The 25,015-nt window shown below is 45.2% G+C and overlaps 1 long non-coding RNA gene across 1 annotated transcript in view; it reads right to left on the bottom strand.

Moving 5' to 3' along the window:
* LOC126175033 (uncharacterized) overlaps positions 1-23,146 on the bottom strand; it is a 966,449-nt gene extending 943,303 nt beyond the window's left edge. The window contains exon 1 of the long non-coding RNA XR_007535514.1: positions 23,032-23,146. This is a non-coding gene — a long non-coding RNA (uncharacterized LOC126175033). The remainder of the gene's footprint in view (positions 1-23,031) is intronic.
* Positions 23,147-25,015: the final 1,869 nt, after the last annotated feature.

Here is a 25,015-nt window from a genome sequence, read left to right as displayed (position 1 = left end):
ATATTTGTAAATGCATGTTGAGCTCCTTCTGGAACCGCTGAAGACTTTGCAGTGCGTAACGAAGGTCATTTTTCTTCTAGTATCGTTGATATTCTTCCTAAGGTAGGACAGACTATTTATGATCAGTTTCATAACGTATTATACCGGGTGATCAAAAAGTCAGTATAAATTTGAAAACTGAATAAATCACGGAATAATGTAGATAGAGAGGTACAAATTGACACACATGCTTGGAATGGCATGGGGTACTATTAGAACCAAAAAATACAAACATTCAAAAAATGTCCGACAGATGGCGCTTCATCTGATCAGAATAGCAATAATTAGCGTAACAAAGTAAGACAAAGCAAAGATGATGTTCTTTACAGGAAATGCTCAATATGTCCACCATCATTCCTCAACAATAGCTGTAGTCGAGGAATAATGTTGTGAACAGCACTGTAAAGCATGTCCGGAGTTATGGTGAGGCATTGGCGTCGGATGTTGTCTTTCAGCATCCCTAGAGATGTCGGTCGATCACGATACACTTGCGACTTCAGGTAACTCCAAAGCCAATAATCGCACGGACTGAGGTCTGGGGACCTGGGAGGCCAAGCATGACGAAAGTGGCGGCTGAGCACACGATCATCACCAAACGACGCGCGCAAGAGATCTTTCACGGGTCTAGCAATACTTTTTTTTGTTCTAATAAAACCCCATATCATTCCAAGCATGTGTGTCAATTTTTAGCTATCTACATTATTCCATGGTTTATTAAGTTTTCAAATTTATACTGACTTTTTGATCACCCAGTATATAATACATTGTGTTCTGCCTTACGGCAGGTCTTGCCATGTGGGAAGATTCGTCAGAGAGGTCCACCGCATGAGCGTCTAGGGAAGTCATTCCAGTGGTGGTTTTCCGTTGCCTTCCACTGATGATGTGAAATGATACTGAGGACAACACAACACCCAGTCCCTGAGCGGAGGAAGTCTTAGACCCAGCCGGGAATCGAACCCAGGACCCTTGGCGTGACAGCCGACCTCGGTGGCCGAGCGGTTCTAGGCGCTTCAGTCCGGAACCGCGCGACTGCTACGGTCGCGGGTTCGAATCCTGCCTCGGGCATGGATGTGTCTGATGTCCTTAGGTTATTTAGTTTTAAGTAGTTCTAAGTTCTAGGGGACTGATGACCTCAGATGTTGAGTCATATAGTGCTCAGCTCAGAGCCATTTGAACCATTTTTGAACCTTGGCGTGACAGACCGCCGCGCTGACCACTCAGCTATCGGGGCGGACACGTAATATATATGGAGTGTTAAAAAAATGTATTTGATTTTTTGAGAGGCGTTATTTATGAACCAAAACAAGAAGAAAATGTCCAGTATACATAGACTCTAAAATGCGTACGTTAATAGCCATGAGAACTTATTCTTCTTTGCTTCTGCGAGACAAGTCCCTTCCACTGAACAAGTGCTCTCTTAAGGTATGCTTTTCACAGCCCAGGTTCGCATGATGTTTTCGTCTTTTTTTGTTCCATACTACCACCTCTTAAAATATGGAATAGATTTCTAACACAAGATTTCTCCAAAGAATCAGAAGGTACATTGTCTCTGATGTGAAGGAAATTATCTGAAATTACGTTTCTGCGATGTGTAGCTGGTGTCAGCCCAAACAAGTACTGCTCATCACGTCTTTTGTGAGACGCCCAGTGTCAATGGAAAGCGTCGATTTGTTTCGCCTTATGAACCAATTGATATTTAAAAGCGGAATTTTAAGTGCGCATACGATAGAGTGGTCCAAAATCCGTCTAGTGCGAGATTTGTTTTATCGATATTTGTTAACAAGGACACTAAAAGAAGGAGAATAACAGCATTCCAGCAGCGATAGCACCTCCCTTTCCCGCGTTGACTACCACCGACATACAGCACCGCTGCTCATTCGCTGCTGGATATTTTTCAACTGTCCTTGTTAATGTATGTCGGTAAAGTAAAAATCAGTTGGCTTGCAACGGGAAACAAACGGTCGCTTTCTGTCGATGCTGGTCGTCACAAGAGAAACGTAATTAACGTTAGTTGTTTGGACTAAAACCAGCTACACATCGCAAAAACGACACTGCAAATATCAGCCGAAACACCAGAGAAAATGCACCTGACGATTATACGAGGAGGAAAAGTACCTGAAATGAATTTTTTGAGCATCTCAGTAGCATGAAAAATGGTTCAAATGGCTCTGCGACTATGCGACGTAATATCTGAGGTCATCAGTCGCCTAGAAATTAGAACTACTTAAACCTAACTAACCTAAGGACATCAGACATATCCATGCCCGAGGCAGGATTCGAACCAGCGACCGTAGCGGTCGCTCGGTTCCAGACTGTAGCGCCTAGAACCGCACGGCCACTCCGGCCGGCTCAGCAGTATCTATCTGCAAGTTTTCATCAATAGGTACATCCAAAAATTTGGAAAATTCTCCCTCGTTTGCTGACCTCTGTTCATGGCTTACATCATTTATTAGTGTCACTATCTGCTATACAAAACTAAATATGGTGCGTTTTGTAAAATTAAGGGACAGTCAGTTTTCATAGAACCACTAAATAATGCTTTGAAAAACATCATTAACAATTTCTTTTCCTGTTTTCTCACTAATGGGATTTATTATAACTAGTACCTCGTGTAGCTGAAAGTGAAGAAGATTTGTAGTCCTGCTGAATAGAATGGATAAAGTTCTGCGGGAAGAATATAATATGAGAATTAATAAAGCAAATACAAAAGTAATGGCATGCGATAAAAAAGATCAAGTGAAAGTCCAAGTTCATGTAGGCAATGAACTGCTTGAACAAGTTGATAAATTTACTTATCTGGACAGTAATATTACCAGGGATGGAAGGAGCATGGCAGAAGTGAGAAGTAGAATTGCTCAAGCAAAGGTTGCTTTTAACAAGAAGAAAAACATCTTAACATCTGAGAGCATCAGCCTTGAAATCAGGAAAAGGTATCTGAAAAATCATATGTGTGGAGTGTGGCATGCTATGGGCGTGAAACATGGACTCTCGAGACAGAGGAAGGCCAGAAGCTAAATTCTTTTGAAATGTGGTGCTATAGACGCATGCTCAAAATAAAATGTATCGACAAGGTAACAAACGAAGTGGTTCTGGAAAGAGCAGATGAGAAGAGAAGCTTCTGGAGTTTCATTGTTAAAAAAAGAGTGCAATTTACAGGCCGTCTATTAAGACATAAAGGACTCCTGAACACAATCATAGAGGGATATGTCGAGGGAAAAAGACCAAGAGGAAGACCACAGCTGAGGTACATGGATCAAATCGTGAAAGATGTGGGATGTAACACCTATAAAGAAATGAAGTGAAAAGCTGAGCGCCGGCCGGAGTGACCGTGCGGTTCTAGGCGCTACAGTCTGGAACCGAGCGACCGCTACGGTCGCAGGTTCGAATCTTGCCTCGGGCATGGATGTGTGTGATGTCCTTAGTTAGGTTTAGTTAGTTCTAAGTTCTAATGGATACAAGCTGCCATTGTAGCTGTTGCAAACCAATGCTTGGATTGACCACTGCAGAAGAAGAAGATCTCGTACAAAATGTAACGTGTTTGATAGAGCAAAAGGTCATTCACATGTCTAAGGGAAAGGAATGGACCCAAAATTGAACCCTCTGTTACTTCCTTCGTAGTTTTTCCCTCGCCACTAAAATTCTAACTCATTTTAACATTGTTCGAACTATTCATCACAACATTTTGCAATCTGTTTGTGAAATATGATTCAGATCAGTTGTTTGTAAAGGCATCAGTTCCACAAAATCTACCTTTTCTAATAACGTTAGACGATCTACACAATCAAATGCCTTGCACAGGTGACGACAATGCCACTGTCAATATTTTATCACTTAAGGGGCTAATGTTTGGAGGGTGACTGTATTCCCAGTCTAGCAGCCCTTCTGGAATCAAAACGATGAGGTACTACGTAAATTATTTCTACTTAAACGTCAATAACGAAGCTGGGCAACTAATATTCACGTCTAGTCAAATTTCTTAGAAAGAGGGGCGGACCGCCGCATCGTCAGCAGAACGTTCTGCTCGGTCGTCCACCTAATCTAGCTACAGCAACTGCAACTACTTTCAAAATCTACAGAGCAAGTATAGCAAACGAAACTTCCTGACAGATTAAAACTGTGTACTGGACCGAGACTCGAACTCGGGACCTTTGCCTTTCGAGGGCAAGGGCTCTACCAGCTGAGCTACGCAAGCACGACTCACGACGCCTCCTCACAGCTTCCGTTCTGCCAGTACCTCGTCTCAGGAGACCTTCAGGTACAGCAAACTCCATATATTTTATTGATGCAATGAAAACGATGTCTTTGTTCCCGTGAGACAGACTGGTTGGTGATGTCTACAAAGAAACATTAAAATTTAGAGACGAATTGGTCGTTCGGACGATGAATAGTATTGCCGTCGTACAAGAATGCCAAGACGATCTCAGGAGACCTAACGCAGTGTCATCAAGACAATACGAAAGTGCTTTGAACCGAGGCTGCAATTCATGAAAATCGATATTCCAGGAGGTTTAGGGCTTGCAGCCAGATGACGTCGACACCTTGCCACGACATTTCGGCAGTTAACATTCAGCCATCTTCAGGTTAATTTTAATCAGATATGGGCATCACCTTTGACTTTGATTATCACCATCTGAGAGTACAGGGTGTTTCAAAATAAACATACGCATTACAAAGTAGTATTCTGTCTAAAACTATAGGTTGATGCGCCATGGCTCAGTGATAGGAGGAACGAATACATTGTGTAGTTTATGTTCGTTGCTACTAGATGTTGGTTGTCTTCTGTTTGCCGGCCGGAGTGGCCGAGCAGCTCTAGGCGCTTCAGTCTGGAACCGCGCTACCGCTACGGTCGCAGGTTCTAATCCAGCCTCGGACATGGGTGTGTGTGATGTCCTTAGGTTAGTTAGGTTTAAGTAGTTCTAAGTTCTAGGGGACTGATGACCTCAGCTGTTAAGTCCCATAGTGCTCAGAGCCATTTGAATCATTTTTTGTCATCTGTTTGTTAGGTTATCGTTACATGTTACAAAACTACAACTCCGCTGCAAAAATCATTTTGTATTCTCGAGTTCACGAAGTGTAATTCCGTGCACAGACGATTCCGGTTAAAGTACCAAACTGATCCTGCCAATAGATGGGACGTGGACAGATGTTATCGGCAGTTTCTACACACAGGATGAATGTGTAAAGGGAAGAGTCCTGGCCGCCCTCGTGTTTCCGACGTAAATGTCGCATGAATTCCAACCGCTTTCCAAACTAGTCATACAAGGTCAACTCGTCGTGCAACTGCCTACAACAACAATTTAGCGCGTTTTACTATTAACAATGATACAACTATCGCACAACGCATCGTGATCAGTGACGAAGTAAACAAACGTAATGTTCGATTTTGGGGCATACAGAAAGTACATATATACACGGAACATTTACGAATTTCATCCAAAGTCAATGCGTTTTGTGCGATATCACACTCATTTGTTTACTGCCCAGTCTTCTTTGATGCAAAACTCGGTTAACGGTAGGCTGTAGTTTGCTCTGTTACAAAACTTGTCTCCGAAGCTGAACAGTAACAAATTCATTTTTCAACTGGACGGGGCTCCCCCTCACTGGAGTCGCCAAGTGAGTGAATAACTGAATGAGACTCTACCGAGCTGTTGGATTGGTCTTCAAACAGCCGGCGACTTTGAATTTCTCATCTGGCATTCACAGTCTCCAGATTAGACGCTCTGTGACTTCTTCCTGTCGGGTTTCTTAAAGAACAACCTTAATGCACCAACACTAGAACAGTAACTAGAAGAGATGAAGAACCAGATCCGAATTGTTTTGAGGATGGACATGCTTACTCGAATATGGGAAGAGATTGAGTATTGATGTAGTATTTTTCGTGTCGCTGGTGGAGAACATATTGCATATGTGTAATCTAAACAGAACTGCGGCAGTTAGGCTACATGCACTTGAGAGAAGCTAGTGATTAAATAAGATAAATTCAACCACTGCTTATCACCATTTAGCAGAAAACCATTCATGTGATGTAGAAGTGAAGTTTTACGTCCTGTCAAGAAAGTAGAAGGGTGACGCTACTGGAAATACTGGAAATCAACAAACATATGCACAGAATGCCAGCCTAATGTCAAATGGTCAAACTCGATTTCCATTTTCTCCTTTCTTAAATCATTTTTCGTTACAAATACTACATTCATGCTGTAAATTCGTCTTACTTTTAATCATTTGGTAAATGTGTCTCCCTTTTTTGTTAATATAATTGTTATTTTTGTATATTCTCTATAAATAATATCTGTATAAGTAGCACATCATGTTTATCTGCGTTTGCGACTTTCAGCTGTCACCTGAAGATAGCCTGAGAAGCCGAAAACCAGTCCGTCACCAAATAAATATAGTCTTGCAGGATATGAGGAAGTGTTTTCCTTTTTAAGATTACACTTCTGGCCATTAAAATTGCTACACCACGAAGACGATGAGCTACAGACGCGAAATTCAACCGACAGGCAGAAGATGCTGTGATATGCAAATGATTAGCTTATCAGAGCATTCACACAAGGTTGGCGCCGGTGTTGGCACCTACAACGTGCTGACATGAGGAAAGTTTCCAACCGATTTCTCATACACAAACAGCAGTTGACCGGCGTTGCTTGGTGAAACGTTGTTGTGATGTCTCGTGCAAGGAGGAGAAATGCGTACCATCGCGTTTCCGACTTTGATAAAGGTCGGATTGTAGCCTAGCGCGACTGCGGTTTATCGCATCGCGAAATTGATGCTCGCGTTGGTCGAGATCCAATGACTGTTAGCAGAATATGGAAACGGTGGCTTCAGGAAGGTAATACGGAACGCTGTGCTGGTTCCCAACGGCCACGTATCACTAGCAGTCTCGATGACAGGCATCTTATCCGCATGGCTGTAAAAGGATCGTGCAGCCACGTCTCGATCCCTGAGTCAACAGATGGGGACGTTTGCAAGACAACAACCATCTGCACGAACAGTTCGACGATGTTTGCAGCACTATGGAATATCAGCTCGGAGACCATGGCTGCGGTTACCCTTGACGCTGCATGACAAACAATTGTTTGCCATTGTGTACTCAACGACGAACCTGCGTGCACAAATGGCAAAACGTCATTTTTTTCGGATGAATACAGGTTCTGTTTACAGCATCATGATGGTCGCATCCGTGTTTGGCGACATCACAGTGAACGCACATTGGAAGCGTGTATTCGTCATCGCTATACTGGAGTATCACCCGGCGTGATGGTATGGGGTGCCATTGGTTACACGTCTCGGTCACCTCTTGTTCGCATTGACGGCACTTTGAACAGTGGACATTTCAGATGTGTTACGACCCGTGGCTCTGCCCTTCATTCGATCCCTGCGAAACCCTACATTTCAGCAGGGTAATGCACGACCGCGTGTTTCAGGTCCTGTACGGGCCTTTCTGAATACAGAAAATGTTCAACTGCTGCCCCGGCCAGCACATTCTCCAGATCTCTCACCAATTGAAAACGTCTTGTCAATGGTGGCCGAGCAACTGGCTCGTCAGAATACGCCAGTCAGTACTCTTGATGAACTGTGGTATCGTGTTGAAGCTGCATGGGCAGCTGTACCTGTACACGCCATCCAAGCTCTGTTTGACTCAATGCCTAGGCGTATCAAGGCCGTTATCACGGCCAGAGGTGGTTGTTCCGGTTACTGATTTCTCAGGATCTATGCACCCAAATTGCGTGAAAATGTAATCACATGTCATTTCTAGTATAATATATTTGTCCAATGAATACCCGTTTATCAACTGCATTTCTTCTTGGTGTAGCCATTTTAATGGTCAGTAGTGTACATATACACCCGGAACATTTACGAAATTCATCCAAAGTCAATGTGTTTTGTGCGATATCACAATCATTTGTTTACTGCCCAGTCTTCTTTGATGCATAACGCGGTCAACGGTCAACTGTATTTTGCTCTGTTACAAAATTTGTTGTCTCCGAAACTGAACAGTGACAATTTTATTTTTCAACTGGATGGGGCACCCCCTCACTGGAGTCGCCAAGTGAGTGAATAACTGAATGAGACTCTACCGTGGCGGCTTGGGTGGCCGAGCGGTTCTGGGCGCTACAGTCTGGAACCGCGCGACCGCTACGGTCGCAGGTTCAAATCCTGCCTCGGGCACGGATGTGTTTGATGTCCTCTGGTTAGTTAGGTTTAAGTAGTTCTAAGTTCTAAGGGACTGATGACCTTAGAAGTTAAGTCCCATAGTGCTCATAGCCATTTGAACCATTTTAGACTCTACCGAGCCGTTGGATTGGTCGTCAAACAGCCGGCGTCTTTGAATTTCTCATCTGACATTCACAGTCTCCAGATTTGACGCTCTGTGACTTCTTCCTGTCGGGTTTCTTAAAGAACAACCTTAATGCACCAACACTAGCACAGTAACTAGAAGAGATGAAGAATCAGATCGGTATTGCTCTGACGATGGACATGCTTACTCGCATATGGGAAGAGATGGGTATTGATGTGGTATTTTTCGTGTCGCTGGTGGTATTGCACATCTGTAATCTAAACTTCAGAGATTCGGAAATACATTCCTCACGTTTCATAGTTGTATGTCTTACAGTTTAATAAATACATGCATTCGAAATACGTATATTCTTCTTGAAACATCCTGTATTTGTTTGTGTTACATACAGAAATCTAAATCTCTGTAAGCAATGAAAATATGGCACGCGTTATACGGAGTGTTTTATTCGATATAGTCTGTAATACCGCCTCCTAAGCCAAAATGTTTACTAATATTAAAAAGGAAAACACTAATGTTCTGAAAAATTGTATTTATTTGCCCACGAATCGGCTTTCGTCTTCTCAGGCCATCTTCAGGTGACAACTGGACTTCGCAAACACAGATAACCATGATGTGCGACTTACACAAATATAATTCTAAAGATGATGCAAAAATTATAAAAATTTTACATATCAAAACACTACAATAATCACATTAATTAAAAGGGTGGTTAAGAAAGTTTATGTGTGGAGATACATTTAACAAATGTTGAGAAGTAAGATAAATTTACATATTGAATCTAGTATTTGTGACGAGAACTTAAGTTAAGAATGGGGAAAATGGAAACTGAGTCTGAGCTTTTAATATTAGCCTGTTATTCTGTGTCTAGCGTTAGTTAATTTCCAGTATTTCCAGTAGGGTCATCTTTCTGCTTTCCTTCACATTCTATATCATATGAATGATTTTCTGCTGCAAGATGATCAGTGAAGTGCAAACCAAGCGTAGCCACTCAGTAGTTACATAACCTGGTGCAAAATTCCGTATGTGGCAATATTTCAGACATTCCTGTATAAATCTTGAAGGCTGTGGTGGCCGAGCGGTTCTAGGCGCTTCAGTCCGGAACCGCGCGACTGCTACGGTCGCAGGTTCGAATCCTGCCTCGGGCATGGATGTGTGTGATGTCGTTAGGTTGGTTAGGTTTCAGTAGTTCTAAGTTCTAGCGGACTGATGACCTCAGATGCTAAGTCCCATAGTGCTCAGAGCCATTTTTGTATAAATCTTAAAGCCTTGGGGCTGGAGACCGTGTTTGGCGACATCGCGGTGAATGCACTTTGGAAGCGCGTATTCGTCATCGCTATACTGGAGTATCACCCGGCGTGATGGTATGGGGTGCCATTGATTACACATCTCGGTCACCTCTTGTTCGCATTGACGGCACTTTGAACAGTGGACATTTCAGATGTGTTACGACCCGTGGCTCTGATCTTCATTCGATCCCTGCGAAACCCTATTTCAGCAAGATAATGCACGACCGCGTGTTTCAGGTCCTGTACGGGCCTTCCTGGATACAGAAATGTTCGACTGCTGCCCTGACCAGCACATTCTCCAGATCTCTCACCAACTGAAAACGTCTGGTCAATGGTCGCCGAGCTACTGGCTCGTCAGAATACGCCGGTCAGTACTCTTGATGAACTGTGGTATCGTGTTGAAGCTGCATGGGCAGCTGTATCTCTACAGGCCATCCAAGCTCTGTTTGCCTCAATGCCCAGGCGTATCAAGGCTGCTATTACGGCCAGTGGTGGTTGTTCTGGGTACTGATTTCTCAGGATCTATGTAGGCAAATTGCGTGAAAATGTAATCACATGTCAGTTCTAGTATAATATATTTGTCCAATGAATACCCGTTTATCATCTGCATTTCTTCTTGGTGTAGCAGTTTTAATGGCCAGTAGTGTATTACCATGATCTGCGAAGCACCGACGAAAAATTTAGTTAGAGTTAAGATATTTACTATTTCATCTAGAACACCGCGTATGTCATTGTACTTCTGACGCTTTTGTTTTACTTAAACTTCCTTATGTGAATGAAAGAAAGAAACGAGGTCGTCTCAACGTTATTTTCCAGACTCGACAAGAAGAAGCCTTTCAGTGTCAACTGCTACACACGAAGCCTCGTGCGAAGTTTCCGTGACGCCATCGCGATGACGTCGGAAATGGACGGCAGCGCCGCGCAGCGGCAGACGCGTGACGAGTTCCGATGCGCGCGCGCGCCGCACGCAGCCCGTCATTCACGCAGGCACACGCACGCCCTGGCGACGCGCCTCCCCGCACGCAAGCCCACTCGTGCGTAATTGCGTGGCCCGCGGCAGGCGGGAAGCTCCGGCTGCGCGCCGCGGCTGCGCAGTGGTTCGCCAGTCACTGCCCGGCAGAGCCGCACCTCGCGGCTAACGCTGCAGCGCGCTGTGTCTAGTGAGGGGCGCCGCCGAAGGAGGCTACGAGTGGCGTGCATAAAGGTTTAATTATCACGCCGAATACGTAAAGCCACGTAATTAATATTTTCTTTCTTTGCAAGTAAACGACTGCAGTCCTGGCACACATTAAAAGCCCTGCGCCGCAGTTAACTGTAGCAAGCCTCCAGAGGAGCAAAAACAATATTAACGGGATATTTTGTTGAGCTTCCCTAGCGAAATGCTACGATACCGTGCTGTGGGAATTCTGATGTGTATCAGGATTGTGGGCATGTTCCTCCTATCAAACAAAAAATTAATTACACAAGTTGAGCCGGAAGCGGTGGTCGAGCAGTTCTAAGGGCTTCAGTCCGGAACCGCGCGACTGCTACGGTGGCAGGTTCGAATCCTGACTCGGGCATGGATGTGTGTAATGTCCTTAGGATAGTTAGGTTTAAGTAGTTCTAAGTTCTAGAGGACTGATGACCTCAGTAGTTAAGTCCCATAGTGCTCAGAGCCGTTTCAACCATTTTTGAATTACACATGATGTATCTTCCAGGTGATAAATAAAACGTTATGAAGTTCCTGATACATATGCTTTTCATGGATAGAGTACCAATACCACAACTCTTTGATGTGCGTATTGAATGCTTAATAAGTAAAAATGAAACCCTAATAGATTGTTGTCTATCTGTCTGTCCGCCTATCTCTTGGTCCGAATGTTAAAAACACTTTTTTTCAGGAAAGGCCAGAGGAAACAAGTTGAATTTTATGCCACATACTAAGATATATGGTCCCCTGGTCGTATAAAATGTTGAATCTTCTAAGCCAATGAAATCGAAAACCACGGTCATTTATGTCATAGATTTTGATACTCAAAAACTCACTCATCAAAATTTATCTGGAGTACTTCCCGTTGACCCAGAAGCATGAAATTCGACAAGAAATAAGGTTTCACGGTGCAACTAAAGGACAAAAATCAGACAATTGTTAATTTTAATTACACTTCTGGCCATTAAAATTGCTACACCAAGAACAAATGCAGATGGTAAACGGGTATTCATTGGACAAATATATTATACTAGAACTGACATGTGATTATATTTTCACGCAATTTGAGTGCATAGATCCTGAGAAATTAGTAATCGGAACAACCACCTCTGGCCGTAATAACGTCCTTGATACGCCTGTGCATTGACTCAGAGCTTGGATGGTGTGTACAGGTACAGCTGCCCATGCAACTTCAACACGATACCACAGTTCATCAAGAGTACTGACTGGCGTATTGTGACGAGCCAGTAGCTCGGCCACCATTGACCAAACGTTTTCAGTTGGTGAGAGATTTGGAGAATATGCTGGCCAAGACAGCAGTCGAACATTTCCTGTATCCAGAAAGGCCCGCACAGAACCTGCAACATGCGGTCGTGCATTATCCTGCTGAAATGTAGGGTTTCGCAGGGATCGAATGAAGGGTAGAGCCACAGGTCGTAACACATCTGAAAAGTAACGTCCACTGTTCAAAGTACCGTCAGTGCGAACAAGAGGTGACAGAGACGTGTAACCAATGGCACCCCAAACCATCACGCCGGGTGATACGCCAGTATGGCGATGATGAATACACGCTTCCAATGTGCGTTCACCGCGATGTCGCCAAACACGGATGCGACCATCAAGATGCTGTAAACAGAACCTGTATTCATCCGAAACAATGACGTTTTGCCATTCGTGCACCCAGGTTCGTCGTTGAGTACACCATCGCAGGGGCTCCTGTCTGTCATGATGGTAGCCACAGCCATGGTCTCCGAGCTGATAGTCCATGCTGCTGCAAACGTCGTCAAACTGTTCGTGCAGATGGTTGTTGCCTTCCAAACGTCCCCATCGGTTGACTCAGGGATCGAGATGTGGCTGCACGATCCATTACAGCCATGCGGATAAGATACCTGTCACCTCGACTGCTAGTGATACGAGGCCGTTGGGATCCAGCACGGCGTTCCGTATTACCCTCCTGAAACCACCGATTCCATATTCTGCTAACATTCATTGGATCTCGACCAACGCGAGCAGCAATGTCGTGATACGATAAATCGCAAACGCGCTAGGCTACAATCCGACCTTTATCAAAGTCGGAAACGTGATGGTACACATTCCTCCTCCTTACACGAGGCATCACAACAACGTTTCACCAGGCAACGGCGGTCAACTGCTGTTTGTGAATGAGAAATCGGTTGGAAACTTCCCTTACGTCAGCACGTTGCAGGTGTCGCCACCGGCGCCAACCTTGTGTAAAGTCTCTGAAAAGCTAATCATTTGCATATCAGCAAATAAACACAGTTGCTGACACGCTGCAATATGTTAAAGATTTGTAAATTTGCATATCACTACATCTTCTTCCTGACGGTTAAATTTCTCGTCACTAGCACGTCATCTTCGTGGTGTAACAATTTTAATGGCGACACTTACAACGTGCTGACATGAGGAAAGTTTCCAACCGATTTCTCATACATAAACAGCAGTTGACCAGTGTTGCCTGGTCAAATGTTGTTGTTATGCCTCGTGTAAGGAGGAGGAATGCCTACCGTCACGTTTCCGATTTTGATAAAGGTCGGATTGTAGCCTAGCGCGATTGCGGTTTATCGTATCGCGAAATTGCTGCTCGCGTTGGTCGAGATCCAATGAGTGTTAGCAGAATATGAAATCGGTGTGTTCAGAAGGGTAATACGGAACGCCGCGCTGGATCCCGACGGCCTCGTATCACTAGCAGTCGAGATGACAGGCATCTTATCCGCATGGCTGTAACGGATCGTGCAGCCACTTCTCGATCCCTGAGTCAACAGATGCGGACGTTTGCAAGACAACAACCATCTGCACGAACAGTTCGACGACTCACAGACAGGAGCGCCTGCGATGGTGTACTCAACGACCAACCTGGGTGCACGAATGGCAAAACGTCATTTTTTCGGATGAATCCAGGTTCTATTTACAGCATCATGATGGTCGCATCCGTGTTTGGTGACATCGCGGTGAATGCACATTGGAAGCGCGTATTCATCTTCGCCATACTGGCGTATCACCCGGCGTGATGGTATGGGGTGCCATTGGTTACACGTCTCGGTCACCTCTTGTTCGCATTGACGGCACATTTTAACAGTGCACGTTACATTTCAGATGCGTTACGACCCATGGCTCTGCCCTTTATTCGATCCCCGCGAAACCCTACATTTCAGCAGGATAATGTACGACCGCATGTTGCAGGTCCTGTACAGGCCTTTCTGGATACAGAAAATATTTGACTGCTGCCCTGGCCAGCACATTCTCCAGATCTCTCACCAATTGAAAACGTCTGGTTAATGGTACCCGAGCAACTGGCTCGTCAGAATGCGCGAGTCAGTACTCTTGATGAACTGTGGTATTGTGTTGAAGCTACATGGGCATCTGCACTTGTACACGCCATCCAAGCTCTGTTTGCCTCAATGCCCAGGGGTATCAAGGCCGTTATTACGGCCAGAGGTGGTTGTTCTGAGTACTGATTTCTCGGGATCTATGCAGCCAAATTGCCGAAAATGTATTCACATGTCAGTTCTAGTATAATATATTTGTCCAATGAATATCCGTTTATCATCTGCATTTCTTCTTGGTGTAGCTATTTTAATGGCCAGTAGTGTACTATGATCTCTTACAAGCCCGCTGGATTAGCATTTGGACGATTCATTCAGCGCCCAGCCAGCCAGATTTAGGTTTTCTGCGATTTCCCTCAGTCAATCCAGGTAAATGTCGGGTTAGTTCATTTAAAAGGCCACAACCGACTTCCTTCCACATCCTTGAAACAACGCGAGCTTTTGCTCCGTCTCTAATGATCTAGATGTCGCAGGAGCGTTAAACCCTCCCGCATCTTCCTTTTTTCCTTTTTACAAGCCAGACTCTCAGTTAGTAGTTCACGACTTAAAGCGGTAATACGAGATGTTTGGTGGTTAATAAGCCCTTTATTCTGTAAGAAATTGTACTTTCTTTCCTCCACGCTTTCCCCACCCACGAAACTAATTTGATTATTATAATGTGTTGAAGACAGGAACGCTCCGGTACTAGCGGTTACCTCCTATATTCATTTTTTTCTGTAAGTTTCCACATTTGTCGGCAAGGCGAGAAAATAAACATTATCAATCATAGGTACAACATTACTGGAAGATCATAGAAACCAGAGGCGTCTGACGTTTCTCTTAGCGAGGAGAACAGTGGCGAATGGCGGAATATTTTGAGCTTTCGTGACAAGGATCTGAGTGCAGCTGCTAGTAGTCAATGTCCATTACATGTCCCGTGTGGTGCAGCAGAATGTAATGAATACAGTTGGCGATGGTTACGAATTTTTTCTGTTTTCTATTCTAGGTGCTTGAGCAATTATTTGTTTACGTTGTGTTTTACTTGAAGAAGACGCCTTTAAACTAATGATGGCATAACTATGATGAACAAAAGACGATAGGCTTTCGTGGTCCATTACTGATGTATCCAAAGATCTATTTTTTCTATAAAAAAAACTATTTTTTATTTCATGTATTGCTACACTTCTCGCCTGAGATTAATTCCTGTTATTACTGTCGGCCTCTAATGAGTTTAATAACCGAAACTAGAGTGGCAATGCTAACGAAAACCGCGATTGCAACTGATAATTGAAAGTAAGTATGTGACACAGTAATAAAGTGGAAAATGAATTACGAATTGAAAGACAGAAATGTGTGGCTACTAGGCTACTGGTGTTGACAAGTAAATGTGCGCAAAGCAGCGACTATTTTCTTTGGTTAATATTTCTCTATCAACCGAGATAATGAATCCACAACGTAAATTCATTTTTGTACTGAATACCTTTTTGCAATAGGTATTTTAAAATTCTTGAAAAGAGGAGAATAATAACAACACGCTTGCTAAAATTAGCGGAGAAGTTTCTCGTAGGAGTAGCCTGGATGCGTAGGAGTGTGAAGAGAGACGTCATCGCCACGACACCTTTTCAAGCCCATTATGCGAAGTTTAAACTGCAAGGAAGCGTGCGCGGTGACTGTAGTCTTATTACTCACTACTACCCTTAACTTACACGTTTTCGCTACAAATATTAAAATCTTTATGTTATCATATCACTATTTCAAACAGCTCTGAAGTATCGAAAACAAGTACATTTCTCCGTTTAGGACACTATACTTCCTCAAATATCTGGCTAAACTCAAATAGTCTTAAGCAATAACTATAGATCAAAATATTCTGTTTTTCGCGTAGTACCATGTATTCAAAACTGCATTTCGACACATTTAACTGTTTAACCGTTTATGAAATATTTGTTATGTACTTGTTACGTACACACACAGCATATTCGTTCACATGGTTACCGTATACATATGCACTGAAGGTGCCACTGAATTTCTTGCCTCGGAGGCGATACGGAAGAAGCAAACTGCGATCTGACGAGTGGCACGTGACCTCATACTAGATATATCATCCGAAAATTTTCTTTACAACATTGGTACTGCCTGTAGCTTCATTTGAATCATTTCTTAAAGCTATAGTCATATCAAGTTCTTTGCCAATAAAATACTGAGATCACTCTGCATTCATTATTCTCCTTGTATACAAATAATAGGAAGTGTATTCATTACAAAATGGTTCATATGGCTCTGAGCACTATGGGACTTATCTAAGGTTATCAGTCCCCTAGAACTTAGAACTACTTAAACCTACGTATCCTACATCACGAACATCCATGCCCGAGGCAGGATTCGAACCTGCGACTGTTGCGGTCGCGCGGTTCCAGACTGAAGCGCCTAGAGCCGCTCGGCCACCATTCATTACAAAACGACAAAGTAAGATAATAGAGAAATGAAGATGCGTGATCTATAAACCATTTACAATACGTGATTTTACGTTTTTAAAGCGTACAAAAATCTTGAATACTTCTCGGGTATTCAACCGGGTGGCGTCGTCCAACAAGGACGATACTTCGCTTTGTAGACTTCTTACCATCTTCAGGCGTTCATAGAATCTAGTAGTCTACTTGATCTCTGATGGATGCCGACTTTATGTCCTCTTTTAACCCCCCCCCCCCCCCCTCTCCCGCAACAAGGACGCCTGAAGATGGCAGAGAACTCGGCTTGTCGAAATATCGCGCCTTTTGGAAGACGCCACCCGGCTGAATACCAAAGAAATATTCAAGATTTATGATACTTTTTGCATAAACATTTGCCATTTTAGTATGTTTACATGACATGTGTTGTGAACGACAAGCGGCGAAAATGGTGGGCGCATTTAGAAGCTGGTCGGATATGTTAGTCGATGTTTGCTCAGATCCAACTTGAAGAATCTGTCACTTAAATGAGGTATGTTTTCTAGTGTCCTGTTTCAGCAACCAGCCTACATTTCACACTAGTGATCCATCTAGCATGCACAGCACCTGTACCAAGGGCGCCCATAAGCGAGAGCGAGGGGGACGCCTCCCCCCTGCCTCCTCCCCCCTTCCCCCGCCCCCCCCCCCCCCATCACAGACAGTCCGTGCGGCTCCCTCCTCGGAGGTTCGGGACCTCCTTCGGGCATGGGTGTGTGTGTTTTCCTTAGCGTAAGTTAGTTTAAGTTAGATTAAGTAGTGCGTAAGCTTAGGGACCGATGGCCTCAGAAGTTTGGTCCCATAAGACCTTAACACAAATTTCCAAATTTTTCCCCATCCCAGATCTCAGGGAAAGGAAAATGTATGGTGTAGTGAAGTGTTTTTCTTTCAAGGAAATGATTTAAAAGTCGGTATTACACAGGTTTCTGACAGTGTCGGAACCGGAACTTTCTTTTTGTGACTACTGACAAGTCGTCATTCGTCCTCCAAAATATTAAAAATACTCCATACTCCATACCCCCATGTCTACCCCCCCCCCCCCCCGACAAACTATCGCACTATCGCAAGGGCGCTCTTGACTTGTACGCCCGACATTTCCTCTTATGCGATACTGCTGACAACCGCATACACATCGCCTCAGTATTGTACGAATGGCAGACTCACAACACACATGCTGCAACTTAACAAAACGAGAAAAAGGTGGGGCGTTAAGGCCAGTGGCCCCGGCAGTTTCGCTTGGAAATGGTTTTTGGCGAGGCTGTTTGAAGTCAAAAGAGAAGCCGACGAATACAGCCATCGTTCACAGATCTTGCACAGCGCCATCGATCCATGAGTCTTATTCCTTTGGCGCATGATGTCCGTAGCGCACCTCAATAGAGCGGATCGAAAATTTTTTTTGTATTACTTTATATCCACAGCCAAGCAAATCGACAAACCCATTATTCCTCCGTGTTCAATTTAGCTTTTTATTATCTTTTTCTCTTGCGCTTTGTGCTACAGAGATTTTTATTTCACGGCTGCTGACACTACACAATTGCCATGTTCGAATCTCAGTGTGCCTTCAGAGTTAGCATCAAACAAAGCAATCACCAAAATAACAAGACGGCGCACAGACATAGAATATGGACGTAAAATCTACAAATATACAGGATGACACTAATATTGAACTACATGAAATAAAATCGTCATAGCTTCTAAACGGTTTGCGGTAGGACGTTCAAACTGCACGGCTGATCGCGGGGCAGGATGGGAATTAGGTGCCATTGTTTTTCCATTTCGTAACGAAGGTCACTTTCATTTGGAATGGTTCGTCAATAAGCAAAATTGGCGCATTTGAGGGACTGAGAATCCGCATTTCGCGATCAAGATGTCTCTTCACCCTCAACGGGTGACAATGTGGTGTGCAATGACCTGTTACGGAATAATCGATGCCATATTCCTTGATAGCACGGTGACTACTGGACGGTACGCGAAGGTTTTGGTAGATGAATTCATCCCCATTTCCAAAGTGACTCTGATTTCGACAAGGTGTGATCCATACACGACGGAACTCGACTCCATCGAAGCAGGAGAGTGTTTCATGTCCTGGAGGAGCACTTTGGGGATCGCATTCTGGCTCTGGGGTACCCAGAGGCCACTGGCATGGGTCCTAAACACATGTGATTCCTCTCTGCGGGGCTATATTAAGGACAAGGCAACTACCTTGCCGCAGTGGATACACCGGTTCCCGCGTGATCACTGAAGTTAAGCACTGTCGGGTGTGGTCGGCACTTGGATGGGTGACCATCCAGGCCGCCATGCGCTGTTGCCATTTTTCGGGGTGCACTCAGGCTCGTGATGCCAATTGAGGTGCTACTCGACCGAATAGTAGCAGCTTTGGTCAAGAATACCATCATACCGACCGGGAGAGCGGTATGCTGACCCCACGCCCCTCCTATCCGCAACCTCCATGAGGATGACACGGCGGTCGGATGGTCCCGGTAGGCCACTCGTGGCCTGAAGGTGGAGTGCTGTATTAAAGACAAGGTGTACAGAAATAACACGAAAACCATTGCCGAGCTGAAAACAGCCATTCAGCAGGTCACCAGCAGCATCGATGTTCCCACACTTCAGAGCGGGTCATGGAGAATTTCGCTATTCGTCTGCGCCACATCATCGCCAGTGGTGGCAGGCATATCGAACACGTCATAACCTAAATCCGAGTATCTGTGGCGACGTTTACATTTTGAGTAAAGGTGTGTGCACACCGTAGTTTGTAACTACTTTACGTTTTTTTCATATAGTTCAATAATTGTGACTCTGTACATTAGATGTGTCTTCCACTATATGATTACCAACAACTCGTATTGGCGAGTGTTATTCATCTGTTGTTCTATGTCAGTGACTGAGACTAAACGTTCGGCACAGAACACACAGCCGCCATATTCAAGAAAGAAAGAATAATTAACAATTATAGGAATCTCCTGCTGTATTTTGCCTTCACATTGCATCACAACTACAGGTTCGGGTTATAGGAACTATGCAGTAATAGCCGGCAAGATATTATCGTTGACCATGTCAGACGTATGTATCAGAGAGCAAAGCTCTAAGCACCTACGGAATAGACATACAATATTGTGAAGGAATGTTAAATACTTTTCCATAAATATTAAGAATAGGTTATCAGGTAAACTGCCCACGCAGCCGCCTCCATATCAATGCTTCTGTCACTTACGTTTACCAAACATTCCGCATCAACCGTAATGCAGCGCTCGCTATACCCACGACAGGGAAACTACCTGGTAACTACTGCAACTTAGTAGAAGCACACGTTCTTGGAACTGCCGGTGAAATTGGAGTATTCGACGCCGGTGGAATGAATTCAGAACAATATAACACGTATAGTTGCTGCTAACACAGAAGCGACCTGTACGGCTTCGCGCGACCCAGAACTGACGAGCTGGTGCGTACAACTCGGTCCCACTGCCACCTGTAAGCCGCCATTCATTCCGAGGAACCCTGCCATACTGTGGCTGCCGGTGCGTTGCTCGGACGAGATGGAGTAGGTGGTAACCAAAACAGACTAGTGGCTGTATAAGGACAATAAGAAAACCGCGAGAGAACACAAGATTTTAGGGAACGTGGTCCGTATTGATCAACAGTTCGGGTGGTGTCGTGGAGAGCACGCGAATTTGTCATTGCGACTTATTTAAGAAGTAAGTAGTGAGAAACTGCGTGGAGAAGTTCGAAATTCCACGCGTGAATGCAACTGAACTCTAATCGCCCGAATGAATAATTTAAGTGCCCATCAGTGCCACGTCATAGAAAACACATGACGTTCAAAAATGAACCTTATGGAAGACTGCTCCTTTTATCTTGCAGGTGTCATTCTAATTTAAATTAGGATGAAATGGGTGGAACATTACGGCCGGAAATATTCATTGTCATCACGTGTATTAGATGTGCTAGGTATGGCAAGGCTCAGAATAACTCTTAGGAAAGTCTGATAAAGATCCACCAAACAAAGTCACCATTAAGTCGCTGTCTGACGAACTTAAGTAAACGGCAAATGTGACAAACGCAGCCAAAAAGCTAACAGAGAAAAGATGACCAACATGTAAGCTGCCCGACGAGCACGAATTCTGTGCGACACTTATCTAACCACTCTGGCCTTCTAGTTGGTAGTCTAGTAGTCTTCATACGGCACTGCGCAAGTGTTTAAAGACGTGTCTGTACAGAACTCATTTTGCTCGTGAGTCGCTATCTGAAGACAGATAACATATAGCTCTCTACTAGCCGTCCTTGTCAGTTATAACATTTTGGTCTGAGCCGCGGTTGCATTTTCATAGATGCATGAGTGCCCAGAATTCATCAATTTGGTCTGCGGAACATCCACATCAGCTGCATGTATTCCTTCTGCGAGACTTCAACACATTCGTTGGTGAGATAGTGAACAACGGGGCGCTACGTACAAATAACGTCACTATTTGTAAACACAAGTTGTACATGTTGCTGGCAGCGATCTGATATTCAATAAATAAGAATGTTAGGCAGCTAAGATTGCGTGTCGTAACATTTTTATTTTTACTTTATTTACTAAGTGTCAGTGTCATCTTTGGATCTTCTCCTGATATGCGGTAGCTATGACGACTCCATTGACGGACCCGTCTCCACTCCGGGGCACACTGTTGGTGCTATGGGCTTTTTATTTACTGTGTTGTGTGTTTGACAAGCCAATGTGGCGTCTAGTGAAATGTTCTCTTGTTATGTTTGTGCGATTCAAGCACAGAAGCTCCGAAGATGACAGTTACACTGTGTCGATGCCGGTCACAGAGGAAATAAAACAAAAACAAAAATATCACAACAAGCTACCTTGGCTGTCACATATTCTTATCTGTAAACACTTCGCGTGAAATCCACCTATAGTAGCGTTGTTTCAGCACATCGCAGTGAGTGATTGGTCCACTACACGTTGGCTTTCTTTGTTTCAGTACTTTCATGAAACGTAATTTCTAGGAGATTGTGGCCACTCAGACTCCTGACAACAGCCACTTGATTTTTTTCTTATTCGGTACGTTAAGGACTTCACTTGCAAAATTCACTCACACACACTCCCAAGCAGCAAAGACAAACTCGACGAAGCGTAGCCTCAATTCATCAACAAACGTTTTGCACTACTGATGCCAAAATAATTCACAAATATACGGCCGTATCTCGGTGTGCAGTGGGTACAAAATTTCGGCAAAAGACCGCGTAGCCATAATGACTCACGAAAATTGCGTGCCAGCTGCTAGGCGGTGAGTTCATCAGCACACCTGATGATGGCAACGCGCTCGTTTGCCGAAATATTCTGTTCTTTGGGTATTGACATGTCGCCGTAGACCCGTTAATTGCTATATCGTTAGGACATGTGTACAATAACAGCGGATGCCGAATCCAGTTACGCGAATCACACAGAGTAACTTTGATTACCTTCAACAATAATGAAGAGAGACACCATCTAGGTCACTTCGTATATTTTACAGTAATAGCTGATTCCGACCTTTTCTGTATTATAATTCCAGTCTTAGGTCACAATGTTTATTTATAATTAGGTAATTAATTTCGGTCGGTAATGGCATTCTTCAGACGTAATGGCCTTCTTCAGACCGGAGTGGAAACGTGTTGCATTATACAAGCTGTATTTGTTAATTACCGTCTTTCGCAACTGTAATTAACCTAGACAACTTATATATCAGCAACTGCGGAAAAAGAGGCCTAAGAACAAAAGAGACAACATGCGTTGCATACCCATATCACGCCATTTCGATCTCTGCTAGTGGTTTTCTTCAGATTCATACATCTAATTACTGCGGAGTGGAGCTCGGAGGACGTAGATTCAGTTAAAACCACAGAATTTGTGCAAATCACAGCTTCAGAAGTTTTAACTTAATATTCGCCCTGCGGATGACCAGCGCTTCGAGGAATGTGTGAGTATCTGATGATGACCTGTAGCACAGGTCGAAGCCAGTTGTCGTAATACACTAAATGAAGTGGTCCAGAGGGTGTCTTCCTTCGTTACAGTTACATGTGCTCACGAATCCCTGGAACATCACTACCGCAACTACGAAACACTTTCAGTAACGGCGCTAGATACTCCCGAAGAGGGTTGGCAGACTCTGGGCCGGAATTTCGTGGCAGGAAGTCACTAACATCCGGTAGTTCGCCCGAAATTTAATGGGATAGTCAATAAATTTGTGACTCGGTAAGGTTGCGTAACTTTTTGAGCGCCGTGTATTGGCACGATGTAACGGACGCGCATATGCGTCACTTTTTGAACACCCTGTAATGACACAAGTAGGTGGATGCACATAACCGGGCCACAAACGTCCGGTCCGCTGCCAAGGAGAGGCGAGAGGCCAGCCGGTGCATACGCAGAGCGCGCGCTGCTTACTGGTTGGGCGGGCTGCGGCGTCGCCGGCTGGGACTGGCGTCGCGACGCGCGCTTCGGCGTCGCCGGGTGACAGAGTCGCGGACGGCGCGCCGCGTGTCGCCGTGGTCGCGCGCGCTGACAGGACTGACTGAGGGCTGCGGCGACGCTCCCGCCGCCCCCGCGGCCGCGCATGCGCGGTGGCGCCGCCTCCCGCGCTCGCCTCGCCGCTGCTTCTGCCGCTGTATCGACCGGGCGGTCACCGCCAGCGCCGCCGCCGCCGCCGCCGCCGCCCACACAACAGGTCACCCGAGCCCGCCGCCGCCGCTGCCGGAGCTGGGTGGGCACGTTCACGTTCCCGCCCCCGCACCTTGAGCGGCGCGCGCCGTGTGCCTCGCGGCGAGACGGCGCTGTCAAACTTGGCCGTCTTCGCCAACAGGTCTGTACAGGAAGAGCGCCCCCGGGCAGCTGCTCGCGAGGCGAGGATTCAGCTGCCGGTGGCGTCTCCGTCGCTCACCGCGGATCTGACTCGTCACGCCTTTGAACGCGTCTATCCCGCAAGTTGCAGTACAGCAGAAGACGCGTCTTCCCACGTTGCTAATAATAATGTCGACGTAGACGATAACGATGTGCTCGCATCAGGAAGGCTGTAAGACAGGGATGTATTCCTTCGCCTCTAGTGTTAAACCTGCACATCGAAGAAGTAATGAGTGAAATGAAAAATCATAGTAAGCAAGGACACGGGGGTGGTAAGATGCAAAGCCATAACAAAAATTACAGTTCAACCACAAAATGCAATTATATTGTTAAAAAAAGAACTCAAAATACACTGAAACGCTAAAGAAAAAGGCATAAGCATACGTATTCAAATATAGAGATATGTAGCATACGGTGCTGCGGTCGGCAACACCTACGTAAGACAAAAAGTGTCTGGCGCAGTTGTTAGATCTGTTACTGCTGCTACAATGGCAGGTTATCACAATTTAAGTGAGTTGGAAGGTGGTGTTATAGTCACCCACCAGGTTAGCCGAGAGGGCTAATGCGGTTCGGTCCGCAGCTCGTGGTCGTGCGGTAGCGTTCTCCCTTCCCACGCCCGGGTTCCTGGGTTCGATTCCCGGCGTGGTCAAGGATTTTCTCTGCCTCGTGATGACTGGGTGTTGTGTGATGTCCTTAGGTTAGTTAGGTTTAAGTAGTTCTAAGTTCTAGGGGACTGATGACCATAGATGTTAAGTCCCATAGTGTTCAGAGCCATTTTGCGGTGCTTCCTGGACTCAGGTAGGCACGCCGGCTCCGGGTCGAATCTGCCCAGCGCATTAAGACGACGAGGGCCGGCATGCCGGCCAGCCTGGATGTGTTTTTAGGTGGTTTTCCACATCCTTATGGGACCAAACTGCTGAGGTCACCGGTCCCTAAGCTTACGCACTACTTAATCTAACTCAAACTAACTTACTCTATCAACAACACACACACCCATGCCCGAGGGAGGATTCGAACCTCCGACGGGGAGAGCCGCGCTGACCATGGCAGTCGCCCGGAGTGGCCAAGCGGTTCTAGGCGCTTCAGTCTGGAACCGCGCCACCGCTACGGTCGCATGTTCGAATCCTGCCTCGGGCATGGATGTGTGTGATGTTCTTAGGTTAGTTAGGATTAAGTAGTTCTAAGTTCTAGGGGACTGATGACCTCATATGTTAAGTCCCATACTGCCCAGAGCCATTTGCACCATTTGACCGTGACAAGGCGCCCTAGATCGCGAGGCTACCCCCCGCGGCCAACCCTGGATGTCAGCAGGGGACTGTTCGAGCTGGTGGAGGCTCTGTAATGGTGTGAGGCGTGTGCAGTTGGAGTGATATGGGACCCCTGATACGTCTAGACACGACTCTGGCGTGTCTAGACGTGGCGTGTTCAGAAACTACGCCTGCATATTGCGACGGGGCGCTGAATAATGAAGAAGTGCGGTTGCAGAGTGTTCACATGAAATGTGCATATATAAATGTTGTTAAAAAATGTT

Source organism: Schistocerca cancellata, chromosome 3, assembly GCF_023864275.1.
Source record: "Schistocerca cancellata isolate TAMUIC-IGC-003103 chromosome 3, iqSchCanc2.1, whole genome shotgun sequence".
Classification (NCBI taxonomy): Eukaryota; Metazoa; Arthropoda; class Insecta; order Orthoptera; family Acrididae; genus Schistocerca; species Schistocerca cancellata.
Note: the sequence above shows the minus strand (reverse complement) of the source record. Positions and strands in the feature narration are given on the sequence as shown.